This window comes from Stylophora pistillata, chromosome 7, assembly GCF_964205215.1.
Source record: "Stylophora pistillata chromosome 7, jaStyPist1.2, whole genome shotgun sequence".
In the NCBI taxonomy this organism is placed as follows: domain Eukaryota; kingdom Metazoa; phylum Cnidaria; class Anthozoa; order Scleractinia; family Pocilloporidae; genus Stylophora; species Stylophora pistillata.
In genome coordinates, this window is record NC_142525.1 from 13,482,041 (window position 1) to 13,491,705 (window position 9,665).

The following is a 9,665-nucleotide window of genomic DNA, read 5'->3' on the forward strand; positions in this document are numbered from 1 at the left end:
AGACGACGCAAATTTTGGTGATTTCACGTTGCTGTTTTGTAAAGGATGGCTAAGAAATGTACAAAGTTTTAAAACGCACGTGCTGAGCTATTTTTCTGCCAGTTAGATCTATTGTTTTCCACGTTCTCGTTGCCGTAGCCGTCTTGGTTTGCTTAAAGTCCCTAATAACGCAACACACTAAACACAACAATGGGCCTTTTCGCTCCACAAAGGGGTCTTAAACACTATCACTTGAAATGCATAAAGCATTTTTAACGTTGGAGCGCGTTTGAGCGCGTTTGATCAGAGCTGTTGAAGAAGGATCAAAGTGCCCATACAAGTCTTTGAAAGGCTTCAAACTACGACGTACAACGAATTTGACCTGCTTGAAAACCGGTCTTAAATTACATGCTAAAAGACAGGGCTTGCGTGTAAAAATACGTGACAAATACGCAGGAAAAATACTTCTACACGTTCAGAATATATCAAATTATATTCACTTGTAGTGAAAGGAAAAAGAAACGGCCTAACTTTTACGGAATATTCGGTCAAACTCTACCCATTTTTACCGCTTCTACCGCCATATTGAAAATAACGCTACCACAATGCAATGCAATCGGAGTGCGCACACCGCCTAGGTTTGAGCATACTTGTCTTCCGGCCTTCATCTCTTGTCATCTTTGAAGTTTAATCAGAAGTCGCACAACGTAACGGAAGTGCAGCAGAAAGCAATATCTATGTCAGTAGAGACAATTTATCGGTTGCATCCTTAGAAGACGAAGATATACCATAAAACTTTGATTCTATGGCTAGTCGCTATTTTACGTGGAATCTCAGGAGATGCAGGTAAGAGTCCGCATCTTTTTTCATTAGAGGTTTTAGACGACTGGAGATTATTCAGGTCCAGTAATTACGTTCGGCAAGCACTGAATTAAGTTCGTCAAACTCAGTCATACCAAAGTCAATCGAAATTGTATAAGTTCGACCAGGCAAAAGTAAAACATCACAACTCGGTCTTCGACATAAACTCGCTTGAAACGACAATCGATTGTTAAAATTGCTGCCAGATATATTGTTGTTCAGTCGGCTTGAAATAATTTTGAGTTATTTGTATCGAAACACCCTGACTTGGGAAATATTTGTGGATTTTTTACGTTTTCGTGACCTTCACCGAGCGTTATTACTCGTGCAGTGTCCAACCTTTCAACATTCGAAACGTTTCAAAGGAGATTCCGGCTGCAGTTTTGATTTAAAAATTATTTTAAAGTTAATCTTCATCGCTTTCAAAGTTTGGTTTAATTAGTGATCGTTTCCGAAGAATTTGATAAATAAAGCCAGATCGAAGTGATAATCCGCTCATAATTTTTAAAAGTATAATTGTTGAGCATGGCTTGATATGTATTTCATCGCCATTATACAACGACTTCAAGGTTAAATGAGTTATATCTTATGATGTGGAGGGAATGAAAAGGTACTACAATGTACGGAAATAATTTTGCACTTACAGATTGACTTAAACAAAAATGCTTGCAGCAGAAAATATTGATGTCCATTTTAACTGTCTCTTTCAACAAGAAAATATCTGTCCATCTATCAATTAATTGATCAATCGAAATATGTATTTACTGCATCTCTCTTTGTTCAATGCTTCGTCTTTGCCTATCTCATTTGATAATACATGTAACCAATCACACCAAGCTAAAGGCGACTTAAATTGTTATTTACTACTGATAAAATTTCATCCAAGCAAGTATAGATGAGACATACAATATGGTAATAATGAGGTGGGGGACTGAAGCAATACCCTATTGTCGACCCGGTGAATATCTTTGAAGAAATCCAGGAGGTCTAAGAAGACCTCCATTAGGACCTTGAAGAATCCTATTCAGGATCTTGATAGAAACTTAAGCTTTAGAAACTCTTTGAGGATCTTCAAAATTCTCACCAATGTCTCCAACGACCTTTCCCTTTCTCGCCAAGATCCTCGAAGAGCTTTAAGTTTTTGCTGAGAAATTAAAGGATCTTTCAATTTCTCCCAAGGTCCTCAAACTCACCGCATGTAAAAAGACCGCATGTTATCAAGAAATGATCATAATTACAGCCAAATGATGTAAAGTAACACATGTATTAATTTAACCACTGCGTGGAGTGAAAATTGGATCGCATATCATTACAAAAGTACCGTTTGTAGGTACAATTAGTAACAAACTGAAGTAAGCAGTTGAATCCATCTGATCTTATAATTTTGTCTTTGTTTCGATCGTTAAAAGGGAAGCAATAGTTTCAAAGACGATCCAAGAGAAGTGTATGGCAACAGGAATAGGAGAAAGGTGAGATTTTTAATAAATAATAAATAATCGTCCTATTTCAATTCTTTTCAAACTGTATACAGCTGTTAATTTGTCTGGTAGCTTTAAACATGGATTATGTTAGTTACCCTCGGGGCAAGAGCTTCATCTAAAGTCAATTTCCTAGAGCATTCTTTAACGTGATAACTTTGAAACCAATCAAGAGACTTTCAAAGTGCGGGCTATCCAGAAATGATTATAATTTTTCTAGAGCTAGTCCGCTTAATGCTAAGTATAGAATGCTTAGCCATAATATTTATGAAACCTGATCATCACTTTCTTTGAGCCACTACAGCAATCAATGCAACTTATGGCATGCTGCCACTAATCGTTTCATGACTATACTTATGGAGTGCTCCGAGGTGAGCTTTTCCATGAGAACAAATCGTTTACGTTTTTCATTCAACTGAAATCGAATTTGACTGAAAGTATGATATTCCTTTTTCTTATTTTTAGGACAAACGGACAAACAAGAGAAGAAATGGGAATTGTTGGTGTAAGTCGCTTGAAGATTTTAACAATTAACCTTACTGTGGTACAAGACCGTGCATCCTTTTTCGTTTTCCCAAGAGGATACGGCAACGTATCTTGAAATTTGATTGGTTCTTAGCGCAGTCCAGATAGTTCTTTCTCTACCAACGGGCACAGTAACAGTGAAAAGTCGTGGTTGACACTTAACTCGAGTTTGTTTGCCTAGCCAGTTCTGTCAGTCATTCAGAAGTTGAAGCCTTCTTTAATTAGCAGGTGTCAGATTTTGATAGGAAAAAATGTTTCAAGGTTTGCATGGAAGTCTTTTTAAGTCGCCGTTGCCATATACGCGAATGGAAATGTTTCGGTCAAGACTATTTTTAATTTAAATAACCTCTGTTTTCCCTTCTTTCTACTCGCTAAGAAATTGTTCAGTCTATGGAGAAACTTACCGCATAAGAGCCTGTAAATTCCCCAAAAAGAGTAAAAGATATTGTCATAAGTGGTTATGAATTTACAGAACAAGTACTAAAAGAGAACAGAATTATAATGACGATATTATGTGGACACATTTGCAGGAAATTGAACATTTTAAAGACTTTCCACTGCACTCTTAGTACATAGTTATGTTTATAGAGTGGGCTTGAAATGGCGAAGCCTTCTCAAAGCTAGCAGTACATGGAATTGGATTAGAGGAATCAGTCATCTTCCATAATAGATGCAGAGCGGGCGAACCTTCCACAACCTTCCGGGCCAGTAAGTGAATACGCCCCTTTATATTCAGCGCCACGCTGTTGGGAGATTCCTGAAGAGCTTGTTACTATAAAAAAAGTCGTTGGTAAAGGTGCTTTTGGTCAGGTTGCCAAAGCAAAAGTCAGAGGTGTCCTAGAGAGACCATCGACGACACTTGTGGCTGTTAAGATGTTCAAAGGTATTAAATACACAAAAAATGTAAATTTTCGAAGGTACCTCCAGCATGTAGCTTCGAAAATTCTGCCTTCTTCTTAACCCTGGAAGAAAAAAGGGTACCCAATCTCCTCTCTCTCCCACCCCTCCTCCGCTTCCTCTTAAATGGGGAGAGAAAGGCTCATTTCGTTAGTATATGTATTCTTCAACTGGTAGTCAATGTCAAGTTGATAATATCACGCTTTGAAACCAGGTACCACTTAAACCCTGAATAATTTGACCAGACCTGCGTAATCGAGACAGGACAAGCATCTTACGTGGCCTCAGTTTAAAACTGAAACCTTCTTTATATTTTCTTCCAAATTAATTAGAAAATCTACCTTTTTTTCTACACGAACTAACTTGCAGTATCGTATATAAGTAAAAATATAAATTCTTGCTATTATCAACTCTCCTACCTCCCACTTACTTAAATGTGACAAACCTCAAAGACTGTTTACTTTTTTCAATTCGAAATAACAAAATAATAATCCTTTTAAACATTTAGCCTCAATAAGAAAAGAGAAAATGTCTCTGCTAAGCGTATGCCGCCCAGTAATTGTTTCGTGGAAATCTTAGGCTTATTAAATTCAAAATCACTAAAGGATGGTCATACAGGAAAAGAAGGGGTACGTAATGTTTTTTTGGTTGCATTTTTTGACTGATAATAATGTTTTGACTTTACTTGTGTTGTGTAATTTGAGCATGATGGCTGCAGCAGGATTGATTGTCTGCCCAGTTTAGTCAGTCTTAGTGTGTTTTATATACGAGCTCCATATAAGATAAATTGCTATAGCGTATTTCCTAACCTTAATATTATTTCATAACCACATGATTTTGAGTGGGATGGTCCATCACTGAGCAACACAGAGCTCAGAGTCAGATATGAAATGTACTTGTAATTTCGCTTCAGTTACTGCTATTACTTGTAAAGGTAAAAGCTGTTGGGTGATCTTCTTTTAGATCACGCTCGTGAATCGGACAGGAAGGACATTTTGACTGAACTTCAATTGATGAAGGAACTCGATGCCCATCCTCACGTCATTAAACTTCTGGGATGTGTCACGAGATCTGGTAAATATGGAAAAGTATACTTTAAAGGCCCAAACAGTTATTTTCGGGTAGGTCTCTTCCTCACCAGAAGTTTGAGATACATTGCATATTTTCACGCAAACCATGCCTTATAGGACCATTGATGGTGCTAATTGAGTATGTTCCTTATGGAGATTTACTGCGATACCTAAGAAAGAGCCGTGGATTAAATGACACTTACTTTCAAGACCCAGATATCAAACCAACAACAAATCTGACTTCAAAGCAGCTGATGAAGTTTGTATGGCAAATGGAATGTCATATTTGTCATCGATACCAGCAAGCAAGAACGCCATATTTAGTTAATGAAATGTTATATTGGTCAAACATTTTCAGTATTTTCGTTCGATTCTTCTGGACTCCCTAAACTGGTTTCGTTATTTGTGTTAATTTGTCGTAGATTATCCATCGAGACCTTGCAGCTCGTAATGTGTTGGTTGGAGAAGGGGAAACGTGCAAAGTTACAGACTTTGGTATGGCCAGAGATGTTCAAGAGGACAATATTTATCAAATGAGGTCAAAGGTACCAAAAGCTGGTGTGGAAATTAATTACGTTGTGTGATTGTCTGTATTAGCTCTCTTGGTTTCTCTTCAACATATCATATCACCGCTAGAATTATTTAACAAAAGGTAGAAATTCGCGATTAGTTTAGTGCAAGAACATTTATTACTCATTCTCACCTTTCCATAACTTTTGCCAATCCATTCAAATTGTTTTTCATTCAGGGACGTATCCCTTTAAAATGGACTGCTTTTGAGGCGCTGCTGTACGGAAAATATTCTACAAAAAGTGACGTGTGAGTACAAAGAAAACATAAACATAATTTTTAGGTTTAATGAAATTGGCTTTGAATGAAATGTTTTCAGGTCTGGGAAGAGCTATTGTATCTACTTTGTAATGTGGTCATTATATTTTATTGATGTGGCATCATCTTGTTCAAAAGGAGTGGTAATACACTTTCTGGCTTTGAGTAATAAATACTGGCCCAGGATCAGCTTATGTGATGAGTATAATGGCTTTCTTTAAAGGGTTTGCTGAAGGTGTTGTTGTTGTTGTTTTTTATTTTTTACGCTGAAAAAAACCAGTAATCCACTAAATTTATTCCGCTTGTTTTGCAGGTTGAGCTACGGAGTTCTTCTCTATGAGATTTTCACGATTGGTAAGTTACACAGCTATTGTTCAGGCCCTTAATTTTGGCCTCAAAACTTGTATTAACAAGTCAAGAAGTCGGCAGGCTCAGCTGGGAATAAAATGAGCAATGATGCTGAGACTATAGTGGGAAACCATATTTTCAAACTTAGTAAATATAGAGTTAGAAAGTTGTGGAGTGTATCAAGAGTAGCTTCTTCATTTCTGGTGGCTCACCATATACAAAGATGGATGGAAGACAGATTTTAACGTCACTAGAAGGGGGATACAGAATGCCTAAACTCCAACACGTGGATGATAAATTGTATGAAACAATTGTGTTGTTCTTATAGTAGTTGTTGTTTTTGTTTTTCTTGCGACGCCTTTTCTCTTGTAATATTTTTTTTGTAATAAGTGTTTTGGGATCTTTTTTGTTCTCGAGTCAAAATTAAACTCACCTTATATGTTGCGTCAGCCTACCTACCGAAAATGTTGGAATGAGTCAATAAACTGGAGTTTTTCTCTTATGATTAGTAAGGCAAAAACCAAACGCTGCTATTGAACATTTAGAAAAATCGCAACATTTTAGGCTTAATGACGCCCTACTCGATGCCACCAATAATGTGATGAGATATTCTTGACGTCTTTGCGTTTTAGGTATGACATAATGGCAAACTGTTGGAAAGTTGATCTCTGAATCCGTTAGCAAAAACCTAAAGTAAATACGATTTCGTATTCAGGTAGTAGTAGGAAGCTCCTTTCTTCGAACAGTAATTGAGTTTGTTACCACCGTAAGATGCACTTGATAATGGCTTCAGCATAAAGGCCTCTAACATTTATTTCATTTCTATCTTATTTCGCTTATTTAAATTATAATTCCACCATTTGGGATTTTGAGTTCTTTGCTCAAAAGCAAGCAAGCTTAAAAAAGCATACAACTGCTCTATCAGTACACGACTGATTTTTTTCCCTTTTTTTCAGGGGCTGATAAACTTGAACAATTACGATGATCGACTCTACGTTAATGTTGACGATCTTGCCGTATAATGGTGTGATAAATTTTGCAGTCCTATGAGATCATATACTATTTTGGATTTGACGTTACCTTTCATTCTGCTTTAATTAAGCAAGTATACCAAAGATGTCTAACAGCGAAGCGAAGTAAAGTATACCTTTCAATTATATGTTTCTTTTTAAATTTATAGACTTGAATAGACAAACAATTTTGTCTCTAAATATATTAAAATAGCAACCCATAATTTTTCTAGCAACGTTATAAATTGATATTATTTCAGACTAAACACCAAGCGAACACTTTTCCAGTGCAATAAGTAAAAAGTGAATCAGATATTAGTCATGTCATTCATATTGGTAATAGAAATTAAATTCCAACGATAAACCTTAAAACACGATTTATGTCAAAGCAAGTATTTCTGACTGAAAGAAATATAATTATGTTATTCACCAGACGGGAGGTCTGTGTTGGGTAAACCTGTGCCTACCGTTTTGGATAGCCATGGGCGGTACTCAAGACAGAGGGCGCAGTTTTTCCCTACGCGGACCGACTTAGGCTCATGAATAACATTTATATTCTTTTTTCTAACACTTAGCGAGATGCTTGCCAGAAAAAATCCGAATATATTTAGATTACCATAAGAATGAAGATTTTAGATCAGTGTGAAGGGAAATTCACTAAAGTCCCCCACCATGACTAAAGCGGAGGAGCAGAGACAAAAATGAAAGAATCATCGGACCAAATGAGTCAACCGCCACCGATCACTGATTTACCTCAGCAAGCAGATCAAGTATAATCCTCTCCTCTCAAATTTCTCCTCAAATGCTAGGACAAGAGTTCTACGAGATCTGCATTTTGCGTAATTGACTTTCCTTTCGTAAGATTCAACGAGCCTTTAGCCATTTTCATACGCTCCGGCAATCCTTAATGCCCAGAGGTTTGCTTTTTTGAGTCCTAAGGACTTCAGTGTTGAACAAAAATTCAAATCCTAGATATGCCGAACACTTTTCTCAGGGTAGTAATAGATTATTTCCGTCAGTCATATCGCCAAAATCAGCAAAATATTATTTGTCGAGCAGCAATTGCAGCTAATGATTTCAGATTATAGCAAGAGTTATGACACTCTAGCTAAAAATCGCACCTTCTGCATGCGATATTATTCATGCAATTGTCTCAGAAACTCGCCAGCTTCAATGCGAAGAAGCCGAAGTCTCAGAGAACGGACAAAAACTCGGGATTTGGGCAGAGACAGCTTACAAAGCGCGAATTTTGAAAGTGTATTTTGAACAGCTGAACAATACGTTTGCGCGAAGCGCCACAAGGGGAATTCACTGGAATGGAAGTTTAGAAAAACCCGATTTTCCGATTTCTTATTCGTTTGAACCAAACCAAAACACTGAGTACATTTTCCGTAACTGAGGCGTGAGTCCAGTGGTCAGTGCGCTGGACTCTGGGTCGGTTTTCCCGGGTTCAAGTCCTGGCTGGGGCATGACGTTGTCGTCCTTAAGCAAGACGCTTCACTCACATTGCTTCGTCTTCTCGGATAAGACGTAAAGACGTAGGTCCCGTCTCCTGCAGGGTTAGGGGTAGGAGACGTTAATTTCCCATGCACGAGATTACTGTGTACTGCATGTCCTCCCCGGGGTGGGATGGGTTGGAAGGTGAGATCGCTACATGAACTGAAGCGGCTGTCAGAGGCGCCTGATAAAAATGCTGACGTCCGATCTCAACCTTACAATACTGTTAAGGGCGACTGAACATATCCACATCGAAGTCAGCGCTATATAAATGTAAATGTAAAAAAAACATGTAAGTGTAATTACAGCTTCCTTTGATAGTACAGTGTATGATGTCTCTGTTGGTAGCCGCATTGGATGCTAACTGTCATATTGGATGATAACCATTGAGCTGAGCCATCCAATTTATAGCGGTCCCTCGTTGAAAGTATTTCGAATTTTTTTTCTGAGATCTTGCGATTTGCTGAAAACCGTTAGCGGGGTTATAACTTGGAAGAAACCAATGATACGATACAAGCAATCTGATAATTCGGCCTGTCGGGGTGCGGTGTGCGAGCTAAGAGAACCAAGAAAAAATGACGGTAGGGGAAATTATGTTTGATTGGTCTGAGATTGATCGCGATTCATCTGGACTCAGAGGGACTATAACAAAACCAAAGTGAAGTGTGCACTCTGATGGGTCAATTTAGTATTCATCACTTGCTCATGGGTGTACACTGACGTTAACAAAAGCAAACACTAGTTTCCGCGCGCTCGTTTAGTCTGGTGACGTGCGATTTGTTAAATGAAAGGGAACTCTTTTGCTTCAATATATCAATGTAAACACCACAGCGTACACTATTGAGTTATGGATACATACGGGAGATTTACTAGGCGCTCAAGAGGCTAGAGTCGTTCTTAGCTATCGCCTCGCGCGACTCTTTCGCTTCTTACGTGCTTAGAAACCTCCCGCGTGCATCCATAACTCAACAGTGCACGCTATGGACAGAGCTGAATAACATCAGGGCAAGGAAAACAATGCTTTGAAGCAACAGAATAAAAGGTCAACCATGCGAAAGTTAGATTTAAAATGTCCGAAACTCCTGTTGTTCATGCATGTACTGGGAATTGGGGGGGGGGGGTGGGGGGGGGCGTCTTCAAATAGGTTTCCTTCCATTGTTTGTAAACGGCTG

At 38.2% G+C, this 9,665-nt stretch overlaps 1 long non-coding RNA gene and 1 pseudogene across 1 annotated transcript; both read left to right on the forward strand.

The window, feature by feature from the left end:
* Nucleotides 1-751: 751 nt before the first annotated feature.
* LOC148726708 (uncharacterized) lies at nt 752-2,815 on the forward strand. Its single transcript, XR_015989804.1, has 3 exons — nt 752-825; nt 2,250-2,309; nt 2,784-2,815. It is a non-coding gene; the product is annotated as an uncharacterized LOC148726708 (long non-coding RNA).
* Nucleotides 2,816-3,094: 279 nt separating this feature from the next.
* LOC111339925 (tyrosine kinase receptor Cad96Ca-like) lies at nt 3,095-6,658 on the forward strand (annotated as a pseudogene).
* The last annotated feature ends 3,007 nt before the right edge of the window (nt 6,659-9,665 follow it).